The sequence below is a fragment of the Chiloscyllium punctatum genome, chromosome 22 (assembly GCF_047496795.1).
Source record: "Chiloscyllium punctatum isolate Juve2018m chromosome 22, sChiPun1.3, whole genome shotgun sequence".
Classification (NCBI taxonomy): domain Eukaryota; kingdom Metazoa; phylum Chordata; class Chondrichthyes; order Orectolobiformes; family Hemiscylliidae; genus Chiloscyllium; species Chiloscyllium punctatum.
The window spans coordinates 48,985,714-49,007,332 of NC_092760.1; the positions used below are offsets into that span (position 1 = coordinate 48,985,714).

The 21,619-nt window shown below is 40.4% G+C and overlaps 1 protein-coding gene across 1 annotated transcript in view; it reads left to right on the forward strand.

Annotated features, from left to right (window-relative positions):
- syt19 (synaptotagmin XIX) overlaps positions 1-21,619 on the forward strand; it is a 109,566-nt gene that overhangs the window by 42,110 nt on the left and 45,837 nt on the right. The window lies entirely within an intron of this gene.

Here is a 21,619-nt window from a genome sequence, read left to right on the forward strand (position 1 = left end):
CCATTATCAATATATGCAATCAGGTACTAAGTGCTTGCTGACTATCCAATATTCAAATAAGCATATTTTCAGCATTGGTCATAGGACGATGGTATGAGTAAATACCCTATGTTATATACTCTTCCCTAATCAAGGGGTATTTTGATCTTCCTGGTCTGTATGCTTTTTTTCACTAGTTAGAATTATCCACAGCGATGTTAATTGCTTGGAACTGCTATACTGCTGCTTTTCGTTTTCCTTGTCAACTGCTATATTGAATCCACATTTGGTGGAATAAGAAACATATAATAGAAAAGGTAGTGTTGCAAATGTTCCTTCAACAGACCAGATATGAAATATGTTCTGGAGAAACGTTACATAGCCTTGCTTTTCCCTACCATATATGTTAAGGAGATAGGTAGTCACCTCAGCTATATGCAGTATATTATAATTTCACAATTGAAATTCCTCTGTAACTTTTCTTCATATCCTGTTTAGGACCATAAGTGTGCATCATTTCAAGATTTTTCATTCTCTGAGTGACCCATGATGATTAAAGATTGAAAAGATTGAGTAATCCTTGCCTGGCACGCAGACTAGGCAACTTGCAAATATTATATGAATGCAGCGTAACCAGTTATTTCTGCATTAAACTATCAGAAATGTTTTCTTGAAAAATCCTTTATTGTTGGCGAATATCAATGCCAATGGACATGATCTATTTGGATTTCCAGAAGGCCAAATAAGATGAGTCCATGGTATTAGGGGGAAGGTACTGGCATGGATAGAGGATTGGCTGACTGGCAGAAAACAGACTCGCGATAAAGAGATCATTTTCAAGATGGCAGCTGGTGACTAATGGAGTTGCACAGGGATCATTGCCCAGAATTATTTAAGTTGTATATTAATGATCTGGAAAAAGGAACTGAGAGCATTGTTGCTAGGTTCACACATGACACAGAGATAGATAATAAAGGTAATAATGGGGAAGTGGGAAGGTTGCAGAAGGACTTGGACAGATTGGGAGAATAGGCAAACAAGTCCCAGATGGAATACAATGTGAAGAAAATGTGAGGTTATGCAATTTTAGGAAGATTAGAGGCATTGACAGTTTTCTAAACAGGAAAAGCTGTTGAAAATCTGAAGCACAAAGGGAGTTGGGAGTCTTTGTTCAGGTTTATTTTAAGGTTAACATGCAGTTAGGAAGATAAATGTTATATGGAGAGGTTGAGGACTGTGGGTCTGTACTCTATGGAGGTTAGAAGGATGAGGGGGGATCTCATTCAAACTTACAGAATACGAGAGGCCTGGATAGAGTGGATTTGGAGAAGATATTTCCACTGGTAGGAGAGTCTAGGAGCCGATGGAATAGCTTCACAATGAAGGATCGACCTTTTAGAAGGGAGCTGAGGAGGAATTTCTTCAGTCAGACGATGGTAAATCTATGGAACTCATTGCTGCAGAAGGCTGTGGAGGCCAATTTATTGAATGTCTTTAGGGTTTTTAGGTTTTTGATTAGTAACAGAATCAAGGTTAAGAGTAGAAGGCAGGAGAATGGAATTGAGAATTATGTTAGTCATGATCGAATATTGGAACTGACTCCATGTCTGAATGGCCTAATTTTGCTACTATTTCTTATGATTTTATGGCCTTTTCCAAAATACACAGGGTGTCAAATATATTAAAATTCAAAAAGCCTCAGGGACCATGGCACTTCAATATTTTTCTTTTTTTTTGGCACATGTTTATATTTATTTCAATTTGCAATGGCCAACACAATATTCTCTTTGTAGTGTTTTACTGGAGGTAAAACTATTCAGGATATGTTGTTGTCCAAAGAACTTAAATCTGATAATTACTTAAAACATTTCCACTTTGAACAATTTTAGATCATACTATATTCATCCAGTTTTAAAAGTAGAAAGTAAACATAGCACTGTATAAAAGTGCTTGAGAAATTTGGCAGGCCTGGCAGCATCTGTGGAAAAAGAAACAAAGTTAACATTTTGAATCCAATATGACTCTTTTTCTGAACTGAGGGAGGGCTTAAAAATAATAGGTGGGTTTGTAATGGACAAAGGAAGAGGAAGAGTTAATGGAACAGATAGAAAGAGTATCCAGAGCAAAAGATAAAAGGAGTACAAAGGGTAGTAGAGGAGGAATATAGATGAAAAATAGCTGTGAATTTGTTCATGATAGGTGTGAATACTGGAAGGTAGGTCAACTTTATTGACAGCAAATCCATGAAAACAAAATACTGGAGGTGGAAGGGGTTGTATTAAAAATGGAGGTCTGCGTTCATACTATGAAGGTGTTGAACACAAAATTGAGTCCTGAAGACTGCAATGTATCTGAATAGAAAATGAGGTGCTTTGCTGGGCCATAGATTGGAGGAGCTGCAAATGCAGTGAAAGAAGTAGAAAATAAATCGTTACTTCACCTGGAATATTTATTTAGGATCTCAGACAATAAAGAGAAGAGAAGAAGTAAAAGGACAAGTGTTATGCCTTCTGTAGTTGTATGGGAAGATGCAATGGTGGGATTGAGGAAGTCATAAGCTGACAGAGGAGTAGACCAGGCTGGAACAGAGGGAATAGTGCCTATACAATGCTGAAAAGAAGGGAAGGGAGATGTGTTTTTGGTGATGGCATCCTGCTGGAGGTAACGAAAATGGTGCAGGATGATTCTCTGAAGCCTGAGGCTGGTAAGTGGAAAGTGAGGATGGGGGGAGCCCTATAATTATTCTAGGAGGGAAGAGAATGGATGAGGGCAGAATTGCAGGAAATGTGTTGGACATGACTGAGGGTCCTGTCAACTATAATGGCAAAGAGTTCTTGTTTGAAGAAAAAGGAGGTTTGTCAGGGAACCTCTGTGAAAAGTAACATCATCAGAACAGATTTCCCATGGTGGAAATGTCTATCATTGGGCAGCATGGTGGCACAGTGGTTAGCACTGCTGCCTCACAGCGCCAGAGACCCGCGTTCAATTCCCGACTTAGGCAACTGATTGTGTGGAGTTTGCACATTATCCCCATGTCTGCGTGGGTTTCCTCCGGTTTCCTCCCACAGTCCAAAGATGTGCAGGTCAGGTGAATTGGCCATGCTAAATTGCCCGTAGTGTTAGGTAAAGGGGTAAATGTAGGGGTATGGGTGGGTTGCGTTTCGGCGGGTCGGTGTGGACTTGTTGGGCCTGTTTCCACACTGTAAGTAATCTAATCTAAAATGGAACGGAGTCCTTACAGGAAATAGGGTGTAAGGAAGTGTAGTTAAAGTAACTGTGGGAGTTGGTGGGTTTGTAATGGATATTAACAGGCAGTCTGTGCCCAGAAATGGAAACAGAAAATCAAGCAATGGAATGGAAGAATCATAGATGGACCAAGTGGAGGTGAGAAAAGAATGTAAATTGGCAGCAAAATTGATGTAATTTTCCAATTTTGGATGAGACAAGGAGGTAGCATGAATAATGTCATTGATGTATTGGAGAAAGAGATTAGGTAAGGGTCCCGAACAGTACTGGAGAAAGGAGTTTCCAATTACACCATAAAGACACAGGGATAACTGAGATGCACATGGGTATCCATAGCCACACCTTTGACATGGAGAATGTTCAATGGGTGAAAAGAGAAATTGTTCAAAGTGAAGGCTTTCTTTATATCACTTGAGAAAATAGTGAAACAGGTCAATTAGCTGAAGGAAAACTGGACATTGCTCATGAAAAGCAAAATTGACAGGTAGAACCCTTGAAATTTGTGTCTCAATGAAAGAGGGGTTTCTTTGGATCATGACACTGTCAAAAATGCTATTCTGGGTGTACATGTGTTAGTTCCTAAAGCAGACAGGCAATACCTTCAAAGTTTGAGGTAACACTCTGGGCAAACCTACTTTGAATTTAAAAGGGTTGGACAAAGTAATTTTGACATGAAAGTAAAGAATTAAGGCCATATATAAAGCTCTCAGAGAGATCATTGTCTTTGAAGAATTTATAAACTCACTACCTTTTCTTCTAAGAACGTATGTTAAGGCTGGAAGGTTGCAATTGTGAGACAGGCACTAGAAACTGTTGATGATTATGAGCTGTTTCATAAAATTGAACCACTCTCCATTGCCTTCATAAATTCAGAAGGGATAGAAAATGAAAAGAGTGAAAAGATAGCCTGTCAATGGAGTTGACCTACATCTGGAAAAGAATTTCAATGGAGTCAAGATCACTCATAGTCAAGAAAAATCCAAATGAGGTTAAAGAGACAGAAAGGTTGTGGAAACAACTTCCTGGTACTTATCCATTGTATGCGATGACCATAGCAAGGGCTAAATAAAGTCCATTACCAGAGGTCAAAGTTATATCACAGTTAGATATTATAGAGTAACTGAAACTTTATTTAATCAAAGGGATAATTCAAAAGAATTGTTTGGCATATCTTCACTACTTAAGGCTCAGAAAGCAGATCCAGAGGTAACCAAGTTGATTCAGTCAGCTCACACTAAAGCTGAGGCTGAAGGAGTTCGAGAGTGACATTATATTAAACAGAGTGATGATGAACAAATGGAGAGATCCTCAATGAGGAATGGAATGTTGTTTATCAGATAGTAGTATCACCCAAACATCATGAGGAGATCTTACAGTTAGCATATAAAGTTGCTAGGGCAGGACATATAGGAAAACCCAAAACTCAAGTAAGTAGATATGTGGGGAAAAAGTTTCACCTTCATGTCTTAAGAATGATTTTCTGAAGCAGGAATGCTAGCGTATATATTTGGACACAGATGTTAAGAGTTTTTATCTTAAATTAACATTATTTTAATTTGGTTTAAAAGACTGAGTGCACAGATAATATAATTCTCTTTCTAAGAAATACTTTTTATTGAGAAAATAGCAGAAAAGTTTGAGTCAAATTATTGATTGGAAAATTTTGTAAGCTTTATTTTATGTAGTTGTAAATGTCTCATATGTAAAACATGTGAAAGTAGGATCACAGCTGATGCATGTTCCAGAATGTAAAAACAAGAAAGTAAGTTAAGAATTTAAGAAAAAAATGACCAGAAGTTGTTTGAATACTGCCTGATATACTGTGTGACATACTGGATGGACGTTTCATGTTTTGTTGTCTATCTGTCACATATCTGGTCATGAAAAGTATTTAAAAATGGTGTTTTATTGCTTTCAAGGATAGAGGTGTTTAAGAGACTCTTTCTTTTGTTTTTGAACGATCAACTGGAAATGAGAAAAACGGACACAGCCTTTAAAAAGGACAGACTGTACAAAGATGTTTGCAGCTTGAAAAGTTAAGTTAATAGATGCAGTGAAGTTAATAGATGCAAGTGAAACAAAGTTACTTCTTGGGGGATTGAATACAGATAAATTGTCACCAGTTTGTCTTCAGGAAAGCTCAACATAGAAACAATCTCCTCTGATCAGTCAGGTTGCAGTTTAACACATTCTGAGGGGAGTAAAAGGGAGTGGAGCAAGCAGAGATCCAGAAGTCATCCGCACCAATCTTTCTCTTTCCTCTGTCTCTGTAATGTTTCATTCAAAAGAACAGAAAAACCACATTTGCAGATGGTGAAAGAAGTAATAATGAAACCCAAAGTCAGAAAGACTCCAAGTCCAACCAAACCATCAGTGAAGATAGACTGATCTTCACTGTGGGGATGCCAGTCTCCAGATAATTTGATTCTCTCTACATGATATCTAGCAATAGTTGGAGGCACTAGATGCCACAAAGGCTATGGACACTGACAACATTCAGGCAATAGTACTGAAGGCTTGCGCTCCAGATCCTGCCGCCTCTCCTAACCACACTGTTCCAATACAGTTATAACACTGGCATCTACCCAACAGTGTGGAAAATTGCACACATTTGTCCTGCACACAAAAAGCGGGACAAATCCAACCTGACCACTTATCACCCCATCAGTCTACGCTTGATCATCAACAAAGTGATGGAAGGTATCATCAACAATGCTATCAAGTAGCGCCTGCTCAGCAATACTCTGCTCAGTGACACCCAGTTTGGATTCTGCCTGGGACAATCAGCTCCTGACCTAATTTCTTGGATCAGATATAGATAAAAGTGCTAAATTTCTGAGGTGACAGTGACAGCTCTAGACATCAAGGCTGCATTCAACTGAGTGTGACATCAAGGAGCCCTAGCAAAACTGGAATCAATGGGTCTAAGGGGGCAAACTCTCCAGTGGTTGGAGTCATATCTGGCACATAGGAAGATGGTCATGGTTGTTAGAGGTCAGTCATTTCAACACTAGGACATCTCTGCAGGAGTTGCTCAGGGCAGTGTCCAAGGCCCTAATCATCTTCAGCTGTTTCATGAATGGCCTTCCCTCCATCATAAGGTCAAAAGTGAGGATGTTCGCCGATGATTGCACAATGTTCAGCATCATTTGGGACTCCTCAGCCACTGAAGAAGTCCATGTTCAAATGCAACAAGACCTGGACAATGTCCAGATTTGGGCTGACAAGTGCCAAGTAACATTCACACTATCTCCAATAAGAGACAATCTAACCAAGACCTTGATGTTCAATGGTGTTACGATTACTGAATCCCTCCCCCCCATCAAAATCCTGGGGAGCTTACCATTAAACCAAAACTCAACTCGACATAAACAAAGTGGCTGCAAGAGCAGGTCAGAGGCTGGAAATAGTGTGGTGAGTAACTTATCTCCTGACTCCCCAAAGCCTATCCACCATCTACAAGACACAAGTCAGAAATGTGATGGAATATTCCCTATGTGCCTGGATGGATACAGCTCTAACAACACTCAAGAAGCACATCCAGCACAAAGCAGCCTGTTTGATTGACACCATATCCGCAAACATTCATTCCCTGAACCACCAATGCCCAGTAGCAACAGTGTATAGTATCTACTGCAGAAGATACACTGCAGAAATTCACCAAAAATCCTTAGACAGCACCTTGCAAACACACAACCACTTCCATCTAGAATGACAACGACAGCAAATACATGGGAACACTGCCACCTGCAAGTTCTCCTTCAAACCACTCACCATCTTGACTTGGAAATATATTACTAGTTCTTCACTGTTGCTGGGTCAAAATCCTGGGTTTCTCTCCCTCAGGGCATTGTGGGTCAACCTACAGTATGTGGACCACAGTGCTTCAAAAAGATAGCTCACCACCATCTTCTCAAGGGCAACTAGGGACAGGCAATAAATGCTGACCAGCCAGTGATGCCCACATTCCAAGAATGATTTTAAAAAATTTAAATCACTGAAAATTCAAAAGGATTTTGTGACCAGATTTGTGCTTTGGACTGGTGATGCAGATCTGTGTTATTCTGACTTTTTTTTTCCTTTATTGAGATTTTTGATAGTTTCATTAGATCAGATCTGTAATGACTCCAGGAGTAGTGGGATTTGATTTCAAGTGTATTGCCCCAGTGAGTTATGACACTTTTGCTACCATTCATACATGTGAACAAAACATCATCAGACTGATAATCACTGCCAATGGGTATTATCAGAACGGAAATCCAACCATTACTCCAGTACGTAATTGGAGGTTGAATGTAATGTTTCAGTGTGCCTCTTTGGTATCGATGTCCAATTAAAATATATCCATTTGATCAGAAATTATTGTTGATTCTCACATTTGAAGTGACACATTTAACCAAAAAAGATAAATAAAATACTCACAGAAGTTTATTGAATTAGGGGCAGAAACAGGCCAGTTCTCCCTCAAACCTGTCCTACCACCCAAGATCATGTCTGATTCATTTGAATTCCAAATTCCACATTTCCATCTATCACTGATAACAATTGATTCCTTGCCTAAAAAAATGTATATACCTCCTCCTCAAAAAGTATTCAATGATCCCCACCTCCACTGCTTTCTGAGACAGAAAATTCCCAAGTTGCACAACCTTCTGAGATGAAAAATACTACCCTCTTTGTTCTAAAAGGGTAACAACTAATTTTAAAACTGTGTACCTTAGTTCTGGACTCACCCATAAAAGGAAACAAAAATTCCATGTCCACCCTGCCAAAACCAGACGGGATTTTATACATATCAATCAAACCATTTCTTGTCGTTCTGAAGTCAATTGAAAATAAACCCAGTTTTTCAACCTTTCATCATTAGACAACTGGCTTATTCCAGGTTTTAATCGAGTAAACTTCCTCTGAACTGCCTTTAATGGCATTATATCCTTCCTTGATTAAGGTGACCAAAACTGCACATGTTCTTGAGATGTGTTCTCACTAATGTGAAATGTGAGGAAGAAAATTTTCAGTACTCTTTATTTAAAGAGGAATACATATAAATTCATGCAGAGTGGTAATATAGAATTTTGAAGCTACAGTACAGCATTAGTTAAGTCCAAATGTATAAGAAGCATTCATTCATATCACCAAACCTTGTTTTAAAACACAACATTTATAATTCACTACCTATTTCTTCCAATATTATCTTAACAGAATAACTCCAAAGGAGACAGAGTGGACTTATAAAATCCAGTTATCTTCAGATTTATGAAATACACATCTACCTCTGGATTTAGTTACTGGGGTCCATAAATGCAGATTTTCTTTTATCTTCCACCAAAAGTTCAAGACCTTCTCTCTCCATATATTGATAGGGTCTTGTCATCTTTGTTGATTGGCTGCCATAATCTCTCATTTATCTTTATTAGTATTCATTTTTATATGAAATTAACCTTGATAATACAACAATTGATTGTTGAATCCTTTTCTTATTCTTATTTTGAGCACACATACTCACATAATTTGTTTCTAAATACTGTTAAAATCTTTATTTAAATACATTCCTTGCAACCATTTCATGCTTTCAAATTCTAAGTTTTGATTTCTAAATTAAAGAATTTAAGAAAGTTTAATATTAATTTTTAGAATAAACCACTTTATAAAAACATACCTAATGTAAACTTGTTTAAAATGGGTCTTTTATAATAGAGCTGATGATTATTGTTAATCTTTGAAATATATGTAAAATTAAACTGCAAGGTTGAATTGCTTATCTGTTTTAATGGCTGGTATCCAATTACATTGCTATGGCATACATATCTTTTATCATTAGTACATTGTGACCTTGGAATACATAGTTTCTAGATTTACCTTGAAACATAAAGTTTCTCTTTACACTAATCAAGGTTATAATTGCTATAATTAAAACAATTAGTAGGACGACAACTAATTTGTATAATATTGTCCTAACATGTGATGGTGTCCCAGTTGTTTGGTGAACCTTGTACCAATGTCACATAACATTAAGTTCTGCATTTTGTTGTTCCAGAATAAAAAGTGTGAATTGAAAGATTTAATCTTTTGAATTAAATCTTTCAGATCTTCAGCAATAAATGGAAATCATATCTAAATCTACAAAGATATTAGCATCACAAAGATGTACAACACAGAAACAGCTCCTTCGGCCCAACTTGTCCATGCCGACCAGATATCGTAACTCAAGCTAGTCCCATTTGCCAGCACTTAGCCCATATCCCTCTAAACCCTTCCTATTCATATACCCATCCAGATGCCTTTTAAAAGCTGTAATTGAACCAGCCTCCACCACTTCCTAGTGGCAGCTCATTCCATACATGCACCACCCTCTGCGTGAAAAAGTTGCCCCTTAGGTCCCTTTGATATCTTACCCCTCTCACCCTAAACTTACACTCTCTAGTTCTGGACTCCTCCACCCCAGGGAAAAGACCTTATCTGTTTATTCTATCCATGCACCTCATGACTTTATAAGCTATTATATGGTCACCCCCTCAGCCACCAAAGCTCCAGGGAAAACAGCCTGGAAAGGGAAAACGCTCCAGTCTATTCAGCCTTTTTTTGTAGCTCAAATACACCAACTCTGGCAACATCCTTGTAAATCTTTTCTGAACCCTTGCAAGTTTCACAACATCTTTCCGATAGGAAGGAGACCAGAATTGCACGCAATATTCCAACAGTGGCCTAACCAATGTCTTGTACAGCCACAACATGGCCTCCTAACTCATATACTCAATGCTCTGACCAATAAAGGAAAGCACCAAACACCTTCTTCACTATCCTATCTACCTGTGACTCTACTTTCAAGGAACTATGAACCTGCACTCCAAGTTCTCTTTGTTCAGCAACACTCTCTAGGACCTGACCATTAAGTGTATAAGTCCTGCTAAGATTTGCTTTTCCAAAATGCAGCACCTCACATTTATCTAAATAAATGTCCAACTGCCACTCCTTAATCCATTGACCCATCTGATCAAGATCCCATTGTAATCTGAGGTAACCTTCTTCACTATCCACAATGCCCCCAATTTTGGTATCATCCACCAACTTACTAAGTATACCTCCTATGTTCATACTGAAATCATTTATATAAATGACGAAGAGTAATGGACCCAGCATCGATCCTTGTGGTAATCTAATTGATTCTTTAAATCATCTTAAACTCTGATGTTTAATGACTGATGATTGGATATGTTATCCAAAACTTGTGTTCCTATCTGGACAGATATGGCATGGGGTGAAATGTAAAGTTCCTAAATTAATGGGGCAGGTTAAATTACCATGTTTGAATTCCCGATGAGTGGTATTAACACAATATTTGCCTTTCCCTGTGGAAGCAGAATATACAGAAAATTCTCTTCCTCTTGTTACCATTATTGTACAACTAAATCCTTTTTAAACCTATGTAAACCCGTATGCTAAATTTAAAAAAACAAACAGGCAAATAAAGGCATTTTCGCTTTATGTACAACGTTTCAAATTAGGAGCAACCCAAATAACTCCATTTATCAAGACTATTAAACATCAATGCTCTTGGTATTGGAGACTGTGACCTAGACTCGCCACCCCAATGTTTTCAATTGTAAAAAGGGGATTGGGCTTTTCATTGTCTTTCAACAAAAGAGTCACACGTGACAAGGCCTATAAACTGTAGGGGTGTAATCTCCTTTGTCCATTAAAAATATTACCTGTTTCACAAGTTAGTTCTATTTTTACTCTCTGTTTTGCACTGAACTAGGTGTAAGTGGATTAAAATCATCTACCTGATACAAATATAATTACAGAATCATTTTCACTGCATCATTTAAGCCAATATAATGTCACTAAATTAAGTAAAAACCTATTTTACACTGTTTGGTGCATAATCTTCTATGTATATTCCCTCATGCGTTTGAAGGGTGATTGTACTCGTTTCTTGGTAAAATTCCTGATAGGCTGCCAGTGTTTTTTTTGTTAGAGATTACAAACAAAATCTCAATAGCTGTTTTACAGGTTTTAGTGTTTATTGTGCTCTTAAATATTAAACCAGGTTGCTGCTTGTCATGATCGAAAACTGTGGCGCAGTAAAAATATAGCAGATCAGGCAGCATCCAACCAGCTGGAGAGTTGCAATTCAGGCAGAAGCCCTTCCTCAGAAATGTGGGGTGGGGGGAGTGTAGAAGGAGGCTGAGAGGTTAATAGGAGGGTGGGATTGGGGGTGGGGGGAAGGTAGCTGGGAAGGCAATGGGTTGATGCACGTGGGGGGTGATGGTGATAATTCAGAGGTGGGGGGGGGTCGAGCGGATAGGTGGGAAGGAAGATGGACAGGAGGACTGTCAAGATGGCAGTGCCAAGTTGGAGGGTTGGATCTGGGATGAGCTGGGGGGAGGGGAGATAAGGAAACCAGTGAGGCCGACGTTGATGCCAAGTGGTTGGAGGGTCCCAAAGCGGAAAATGAGGCGTCTTCCTCCACTCATCGGGTGGCTAGGATTTGGTGGTGGAGGAAGCCCAGGACTTGCATGTCCTTGGCGGAGTGGGAGGGGGAGTTGAAGTGGTCGGGTGGTGGGGTTGTTTGGTGCATGTGCCCCAGAAATGTTCCCTGAAATATTCACCCCCACCCCCGTCCTCCTATTTATCTCTCGGCCCCCTTCCCCAACCCACATTCCTGATGAAGGGCTTATGCCCAAAATGTCAACACTCCTGCTCCTCGGATGCTGCCTGACCTGCTGTGCTTTTCCAGCACCACACTTTTCAACTCTGATCTCCAGCATCTGCAGTCCTCACTTTCTCTCCTGCTTGTCATCATGAAAATGCTGGTAAAAGTAACATATTCTCAAACAATAAACTGTCAAATGTTAACAAACCAATTAGTAGGACTCAAGTGAATTGACGTAGATAAACACTCCTGTTCAGTGTATCATTGCACTTAAAAGTAAGAGGATTCCATACATTATGTTGATACTATAAATCTGTAGACTGAAACAATGGCGCAGATTGTATTTTGGCCAGACAGGCATTATTCCAGTGTAGCTGGGAGTTGAACAAAGTGATCTGGGTTAGCTTACAGATAACAACAAGGGCATTGGCAGAGCAGCAGAAATGAAAGGATGAATGCAGCCACCCTGAGAGAAGTCATCAACTTTGTGATCCATAGAGACATTGTTACTGCCTTGGGGTAGCACCTCATTCATCCAGTAACTTGTCATAGGAGAAATCGGCAATCCTTTTGCACACTGATGTACACTAGGTCATGCGAAGGCACTACATGAATGCTCAAGGGGAATCAATTGCTTTTTTATGCAATTCTCCATGATTGAATTTCTAAGTTTGGTTTGAAATGTTTATTCACTGATGCTTTCGCTTTCGTATTGTGGCCAAGTGACTATCATGTGAGTAGCAGAGGGAAGACAGGTTTGGGACTGTTGGCCTGTCATCTTACACTTCAGGTGCTGATCCAAGTTCCTTTTAAATGATTTGAGGGTTTTTGCCTCAACTACCAAACTGGACACCATCCTTGGACTGAACAAAGCTTTTCCTCATGTCCCCTCAAATCCTTCCATAAGTCACTTCCAATCTGTGCCATCTGCTGATTGACCACTCTGCTAAAGGAAATAGGCTTTCCCTGTCCACTTCATCCAAGCTCCTTATTACTTTGTACAGATTGACTAAGTCATCCATCAGTCTCCTCTATTATAAGGAAAACAACATGAGCCTATCCAATTTTCTCTTCTACCTGCAATTTTCAAGCCATAACATCATTCTTGTAAATCTCCTTTGTATTCTCTCTGCAACAATTATATCCCTCCTGTAATGTGGTTACCGGAACTATACACAAAACTCTAGCTGTGGTCTAACCTGTGTCTTATATAGTTCCAGCATTCATCCCTCCTCTTGTACTCAATACCCTGTCCAACGAAGGAATGTATCCCACCTCATCTACCCATCTTACCAACTTCAGAGGACCTGTGGACATACATTCCAAAGGTTTCTCATTTCCTCTGTCTCTCTCAGTAACTTCTGATTTATTATGTATTCTCTTGCTTTGTTGACCTCTTCCAAATATATAACCTTGCACATCTTTGAATTGAATTCTCATCCACACTCCCACTCTCACAACCAAACCATTGATCTTGATATTGTCAGAAAACATTTCATAAAGAAGTTTTTCTGTTCTGAAGAAGGGCCACCAGATCCAAAACGTTAACTCTGATTTCTCTTCACAGTTGCTGCCAGACCTGCTGAGTTTTTCCAGCAATTTCTGTTTTTATTTCGAGTTTTGAGCCCTTAACTGACTGCAATTTGAGTAATTGTAGCATAGCATTAATACATACATTCTCCATGGCAATGCTTTTACAAACCAGAGTCCACTTTCTAACCAAGCAGTATTGTCCTCACCCACAGTATAAATGTTATGTTATTCTTCCTTGTTTTGGTGTTTTGTGTGTTGTCCTGGTGAGTGCTGATGGGAGGCTTCTAGGGGTGAGGGTGAAGGTGCAATGGTTTCAGGACTCTGTGGAGATGGAAATAGGCTGTGGAGATGCATGGGTTTCTTCTAACTGAACTGCAGATCTCAGGATGATGTAGTTGGCACCGCAGGGCATCGGAGGGTTCGGAATTTAATACGGCGATAGTTAAACTCAAAGTCCCCTGATGGCAGTGTTTGAAACTTAACTGTCACTGTCCTGTGGCTTTGGGGAAAGTTCAGGCAAAACCTGCCTTCAGATCTGTTGAAACATTACTGCCCTCAAGTGGCTGTCTGGTCCTGGCTTTACTGCTCCTCGGGTTTTCAACCACGTGAGGCATCTCCCTGTGTTGTCTATTTGGGACAAGGCTCTCGTTAGCTTAACCTCTCACTCAGTTGGCAAGAACTTGAGGTTCTTCTCATCTCATCCTGCTCTCTGAACTTTCTGTTACCCTTGTAATTCTGGAGAGAACTCATCTGGCTACATTTTCACTGCGTCTACCTCAATTGCTGCAATCCCTTTCCCTGGCTATCTCTTGACTCTGACTGAGTGAGGCATCCTATTCACAATCTGCCCATTTGTGTGGGAACCCTCCAGGCTTCCGTTTAATTCGGCTGTGAAGGGGTTTTCCAGTACAACCTCAGGTATCCTCCATTCAACTCTCAGTTTCTATACGATCTGCCACGACTCCTAACCTTTTTTGTGGTCTGAGTTCAGCCTTTTTAATTTCTGAAATTTTAACCCAGGTTAAACAATTTTGGATGCTTTGTTCCCTGCAGGACCATTTAAACTTGTCCAACTTTCTGCAGAACATTTCTGACACACTTCTTTCTGAGTCACGCCAGTCCTGGAAGGTAGACTCCTTTAACCTTGACAGGCTCCAGCTTGGCTGTTTGACTTCCTTTGTGGCCTGGACCCTTTCAGGTTACTACGACTCAATTGGTGGCCAGTGTATTCCTGAATGGGACAGTTATCACTGTCACCAGTATCTTTGGAATGATATCTCTGATTCCAGGTCCTGAGACTAAACCACATATTGCAGGTAAACATGGTTACAAGGAACAGATGTGCATTCTTCACTCACTTCCGTCAGCATGTCCTTGGCTTTCAGACCAGGGGCAAGGTTTAAAATCCTCCCTGACGTTAAGGATTGGGTAATCCCAGTTTCTCTGAGTAAAGCTTGTTCGTTTTTTGGGGAGGGATACAAGGACATTAATCTCACCAGGATAAAACTCCCCCAGCTTTCAGGGAGTTTCCTGAGCAAGTCACACATAAGAAAATCTCTCACAAGTGACTAGATTATGTTCCCCCTGCTGGGCTCTTTCTCTCAGGACTGGTCATTGGACTTTCACCATTCCATTTTAACCTGCAGTATTCCTGAAGGAATGCTCCACTTTACTGCAGTGGAAACACATTAGTCTCTCAGGATTCTTCTTTCAGGTTTGGATGGACTTTGCATACCCTCATGTGTACTCACTTTGTTGATAGCTGTCTTTATTTCTGTCTTTGTCTTCTTATTAACTCACTGACATTGGGAATGGTTCTGAAAAGGTCAGCCTCAGCTGCTGCTTTCAGGATGAGCTCAAAACTATTACCAATGGCTGTGGTTTCTCTAGCTCTGAGAACTCTCTGCTCCTTCAAATGCATTCCTCAGTTATGAGGTAGTCAATTCTTAAATTCTTCCAGCTGCATCATTGCAAGTATTTCATCAAGATACACTGCATTTTTATGGAGTGGACTCACCAGTCAAAAGAAATATGCTTTCGTCTTCTTGAATTCCAGACAGCTCTGCAGGGGTTTGTTTTGAATATTCCTGAATTGCTGATGATGTACCTCCAGGACCAACTGATACATAATAAGAATGGCAGCTTCTGTCTTCTGAGAGTCAGTGGACATTTCAGGGGTCAACATGGAACAGAGCTCTTTAACCTTCCTTGCTAACTGACTCGGAAAAACAAGGAGCCATATTACTTGCAACATCACTACTACCATTCCATAAGTAGTGGAAAAGAACTTCATATCACCATCATCCAATTTAGGAACATACTTAATGTAATTAAATGTATTTAATGTATTGCTCAGTTCTGGGTAGGGAGATATAGACTGTTATCACATGAATAGGGGTTTTCATGAGCAGTTTCAGTCTGATCCCATTCTTTCTGAGCCTGTAAATATATTTCCAGCTTTTGCAGGTGAAAAGCTCTTTCATTCTTCGTCTCCCTCTCTTCTTCCTCTCTCTCTTCCTGTCTCTCTCTTTCTTCTCCTCCTCTCTCTTTAAACTCATAGAGTGATTGAGATATACAGCAAGGAAACAGATCCTTCCATCCAACTAATCCATGCCAGCCAGGCATCTTAAATTAATCCAGTCCCATTTGCCAGCATATGGCCCATATTGCTTTAAACCCTTCTTATTCATCTATCCATCCAGATGCCTTTTAAATGTTGTAATTGTACCAGCCTCCACCACTTCCTCTGGCAGCTCATTCCATACTCTCATCACCCTCTGCATGAAAAAGTTGCCTCTTAGGTCCCTTTTAAATCTTGCCCCCTCACCCTAAACCTATGCCCTCTCATTTTGGACTCCCCCACCTCAGGGAAAAGACCTTGTTTATTTACCCTATCCATCCCCCTCATGATTTTATAAACCTCTGTAACCTCAGCCTCCAATGCTCCAGGGAAAATAGCCTCAGCTTATTCAGCCTCTCCTTATAGCTCAAACCCTCCATCCCTGGCAACATCCTTGTAAATCTTTTCTGAACTCTTTCAAGTTTCAAAACATCCTTCCTAAAGCAGGGAAACCAGAATTACACACAGTACTCCAATAGTGGTCTAGCTAATGTCCTGTACAGCTGCAACATGACCTCCTAGCTTCTATACTCAAGCACTGACCAATAAAGGCAAGCAGACCAAACGCCTTCTTCACTATCACTTTCAGGGAAATATGAACCTGTACTCTAAGGTCTCTTTGTTCAGCAACGCTCCCGAGGACCTTACCATTAAGTGTATAAGTCCTGCCCTGATTTGCCTTTCCAAAGTGCAGCACCTCACATTTATCTAAATTAAACTCCATCTGCCAATCCTCGGCCCATTAGCCCATCTAATCAAGATCCCGTTGTATTCTGAGGTAATCTTCTTCACTGTCCACTACACCTCAATTTTGGTGTCATCTGCAAACTTACTAATCATACATCCCATGTTGCAAGCTGTATTTGAAGTTTTTCCATGTCTAGTTGGTTGACAGGATGTTGATTAGCTTTTAGTTCTAACTCCTTATCTACTTGCTCTACTTATGGATTGCATCCTGGGTGCTGATCCAACATTTTAAAAATTGAATGCCATTTTGCCTTGTTGGACAGTTTCACTTAGAACCTTCCTAGCTACAGCCCTTAACTGGTCTGTGCTCAGCAACAATGACTTAAAAAGAGGGAGAACGTGGGATATGAAAGAAAGCTTGCCATTAATATTCAAACAGAAAGTAAAAGAGTTTGCACAAGTTTTTAATTAGGAAAAGAGAAAAGAATTAGAAAAACTACCAGTGGTGCTCTAGAGCAGTGGATCCTAATCCTGGCAGTACACAGCGTGCTTCAGTGAGACACACAATTCTACAGGACACCAATCTTCTGCTGAATTGATTCCTCATAAATATCGTATTTACTTGCATTTACTACGGTTATGATCTCACTAGAGAGTTTTGCAATATAGTGCATACCAGAACGATGAAATGCATTAATGTTTCAAATTCCCCGGCAACAACACACCATCTTCAATTGTGAACAGAGGCATATTTTCAAAATCTACTCAACTCAACTAGTTCTAACTATTCATGAGCAATGGATCAGAGCAAAACATAATGGAGAGTATATTACAATTTACTGGGTTAATGGGAACCCTGGGCCTGTCAATGTGCACAGATCCAGGGAGGAATTGATGAAAGATCCAGCAGCACACCTTACTCCATTATCAAGTGCTCCCTCCTGCTGTTTTTCACATATGCCAGTGTTGAAAATGCTCACTTGCAGAGGTCTGTTGTTGCAAACAACAAGAGTACAGCAATAGCAGGGTTGGAAATTGTCGGTTAGTTGTACAGCCAAAACCATTACAAAGACACCTCTCTAAACTTCAGCTTCATTGTGCAATTCATCTGTTGCTCTGCATATTTCTCTGTTTTCTTTCAATGTTCCACAAGTAGGAACATTTCAGAGAACACCTCTGGGACATCCGGACCAACCAACCTAACCACCCTGTGGCTCAACACTTCAACTCCCCCTCCCACTCCACCAAGGGCATGCAGGTCCTTGGACTCCTCCATCGCCAGACCATAGCAACACGACGGCTGGAGGAAGAGCGCCTCATCTTCCGCCTAGGAACCCTCCAACCACAAGGGATGAGCTCAGATTTCTCCAGTTTCCTCATTTCTCCTCCCCTCACCTTATCTCAATCCCAACCCTCGGACTCAGCACCGCCTTCCTAACCTGCAATCTTCTTCTCGACCTCTCCGCCCCACCCCCTCTCCAGCCTATCACCCTCACCTTAACCTCCTTCCACCTATCACATTTCCAACACCCTTCCCCCAAGTCCCTCCTCCCTACCTTTTATCTTAGCCTGCTTGGCACACTTTCCTCATTCCTGAAGAAGGGCTCATGCCCGAAACATCGATTCTCCTGCTCCTTGGATACTGCCTGACCTGCTGTGCTTTTCCAGCAACACATTTTCAGCTCTGATCTCCAGAATCTGCAGTCCTCACTTTCTCCTCACATATCGAGTCATAGCTTACCAGATTTGTTGAGGTGAAGCCGTGTTTGAACTTCTATTGCAGATGCTTTGAGACATTTGAAAATGAGGCTGTACACCTTGACAGCTGTGTCTGCTGTTCACAATACTGTTGGGAACATCTCAAGTGAAACCCCTGTCCCTGTGTCCTGTCAAAGGCCCAGTTTTGACCTGAAACCTTGAAGTTTATCTGTGACAGTCAGGACTGTTTTGGTCTTCTCCTGTATATATCCAGCTCATTCAGTTGCCTGAGAATGTCTGTGAGATATGCAAGCTTAGCCTGCGAGTAATCATCAGGTAGTAATTTTTTATACAGTTTATGCATTGTTGAAAAGTCTATCACTTCTCTCCGGAGCTCATTAACACGGTAGAGAACCTTCGCCCACAATAATCATCGGTGTGATGTAACCCTGATGCTTGGCTCCTGTCTCTGCACACAAAATAGTGAACTAACATGATTTCAATGCCATTGGTTTACATAATTCACAATTTTCATGGTTTACTTTAATGTCGCACCTAAATATGGCGGCGTTGTGTTGGCTATAAGAGCTTCAAGGTGCATGATGCAATGAATGACTTGAAAGTCAGGATATTGCTCTTCTACCTTATGAACAAATCCTTTCCCTGTCATGGAGGCTGCTCCGTCAGTGCATTGCTCCAACATATGGCCCAAAAGAATCCCTTTTCCCTCAAGTTATCAAAAATCTGTTACAGGAAATGTTTCTTCATCAGTCGCATGACTGGGTAGCTCCTTACAAATGAAAAAAAATTTACCTGAATGGAATTCCCATCAATAGCTTTTACATATAAGGATGTGATAGGATGAGAGGTCTAGAACATATTTTCCCTGGAGCATAGGAGGCTGAGTGGTGACTTTATAGAGATTTAAGGCCTTCTCCCCAGGATAGGTGAGTCCAAAACTAGAGGACATAGGTTTAAGGTATGAGGAGAAAGATTTAAAAGAACCTTTTCACTCAGCAAATGATGCACAAATGGATCAAGCTGCCAGTGTAAGTAGTAGATATAGGTAAAGTTACAACATTTAAAAAACATTTGGACAGGTACATGGATAGGAAAGCTTTAGAGAGATATGGGTCAAACCCGGGACAAATGGGACTAGTTCAGTTTAGGAAACCTGGTCAGCATGGACATGTTGGACCAAAGGGATTATGTAATGAGGAATCATTGGATAGGTTGTACCTGCATCCATTCAGCTTCAAAGAATGAGAGATAGTCTTATTGAAACATATAAGATGCTGAGGGGACTTGTCAACAAGGATTCTGGGAAGATGTTTCGTCTTCTGTGGGAGACTACAAGAAAGACATGATTTGAAAATAAGAACTTTCACCTTTAAGATGGAGATGAGGAAACAAAATACTCTTCCAGAGGGCCATTATTCTGTGAAATTCTCTTCCCCAGGAAACAGTGGAGGCAGGATCATTGAAGTTATTTCAGGCTGAGACAGATAGATGTTTGGTAGACTAGAGAGAATAGGGTGATGAGGGGACAGATTGGAAAGCGGAGTTGAGACCACAACCAGATTGGTCATCATCTTATTGAATGGCAGAGTAGGATTGAAGGCCAAATGGCCTGCTCCTCCTCCTAAACCTTATGTTCCTATGAAGAGCTACCATGTAAATAAATAAAATGCAATGTCATGTAATTGTTCACTATTAGCCTCCACATCAGATATTGGCCCTTTGAGAATTTTAGAGACAACTGTAGTGTTCGGATCTGTATATGGTGAGTTGCCAGGCATGAGTTGCTGTAGCCAAACAGCAGTAAATGGTTTGTCAGCTGTTGGAAAATGAAGACTCAGATGAGGATGTTGCTGAGGGAAGCATACAGGAGACCACTGATGAACATGCACACTGAGATGTTGGATGCATTGGTTGGCCTGTCAGAAATCTTCCTGCCATTGTCGAAGAACATGAGGATGGTGTGGCTCTAACATGACAGGGGATATTGTGTACAGCCTGAATCTCACTGCCAACATGGCAGTGTGGAAAAATGCAAGACTGGGAGTTCTGTGCCCACTAACTTGTATGCTTGCATTACATTTATAAATGGAGGCAAATTCCTCTATCTAAAGTAGCAACAATGCTGATATAGGTTGCCTTTTGAAAGGGTTAACATGACTGAATTATACCATATGCTGCAAAATAGCCTGCAGTCAAAATGTATCTTTGCATGGTACTAGAAACCTAATAAATTAGGGTACAGTAAGATAGTGGATATGCTACCAGACTAGTAATCCAGAGGCCTGAACAATGATCTGATGACGACTTCAAATTCTACTTCGTCAGCTGGGGAATCCAAATTCACTTAATTAATTAAACCCGGAATAAAAAGTTGGTATCAGTAAAGGTGGCTATGTAACTACAAAATTGTTATAAAACTTATCTTGGTCACTGCACTATCCTTTGGGGGAGGAAATCTGTTGGCCTTAGCCAGACAGGTTTAAGCATAATTCTAGACCTACAGCAATGCGGTTGACTCTTAATTACCTTGTGAAATTGGTCTGCAGGTGCAACAGGTAATTAAAAGGCAAATGAATTTTTTTTCCTTCATTGCTAAAGGGATTGAGGTTGAAAGCAGGGAGGTTATGTTGCAGCTGCACAAGGTGTTGGTGAGGTCACACCTGGAGTACTGTGTGCAGTTTTGGTCTCCTTACTTAAGAAGTGATGTACTGGCACTAGAGGGGGTGCAGAGGAGGTTCACTAGGTTTACTCTGGAGTTGAGGGGTTTGGTTTTTGAGGAGAGACTGAATAGACTGGGATTATATTTATTGGAATTTAAAAGAATGATGGGGAATTCTTATAGAAACGTATTAAATTATGAAAGGAATAGATAAGATAGAAGTAGAGAGGATGTTTCCATTGGCAGGTGAAACTAGGACAAGGGGGCATAGCCTCAAAATTAGGGGAAGCAGATTTAGGATGGAATTGAGAAGGAACTTCTTCACCCAGAGGGTTCTGAATCTATGGAATTCCCTGCCCAGTGAAATAGTTGAGGTTTTCTCAGTAAATGTTTTCAAAGCTAAGATAGATAATTTTTTGAACTGTGAAGGAACTAAGGGTTATGGTGAGAGGGATGGTAAGTGGAGCTGAGGATATGAAAAGATCAGCCACGATTTTATTGAATGGTGTTGTGGGCTTGA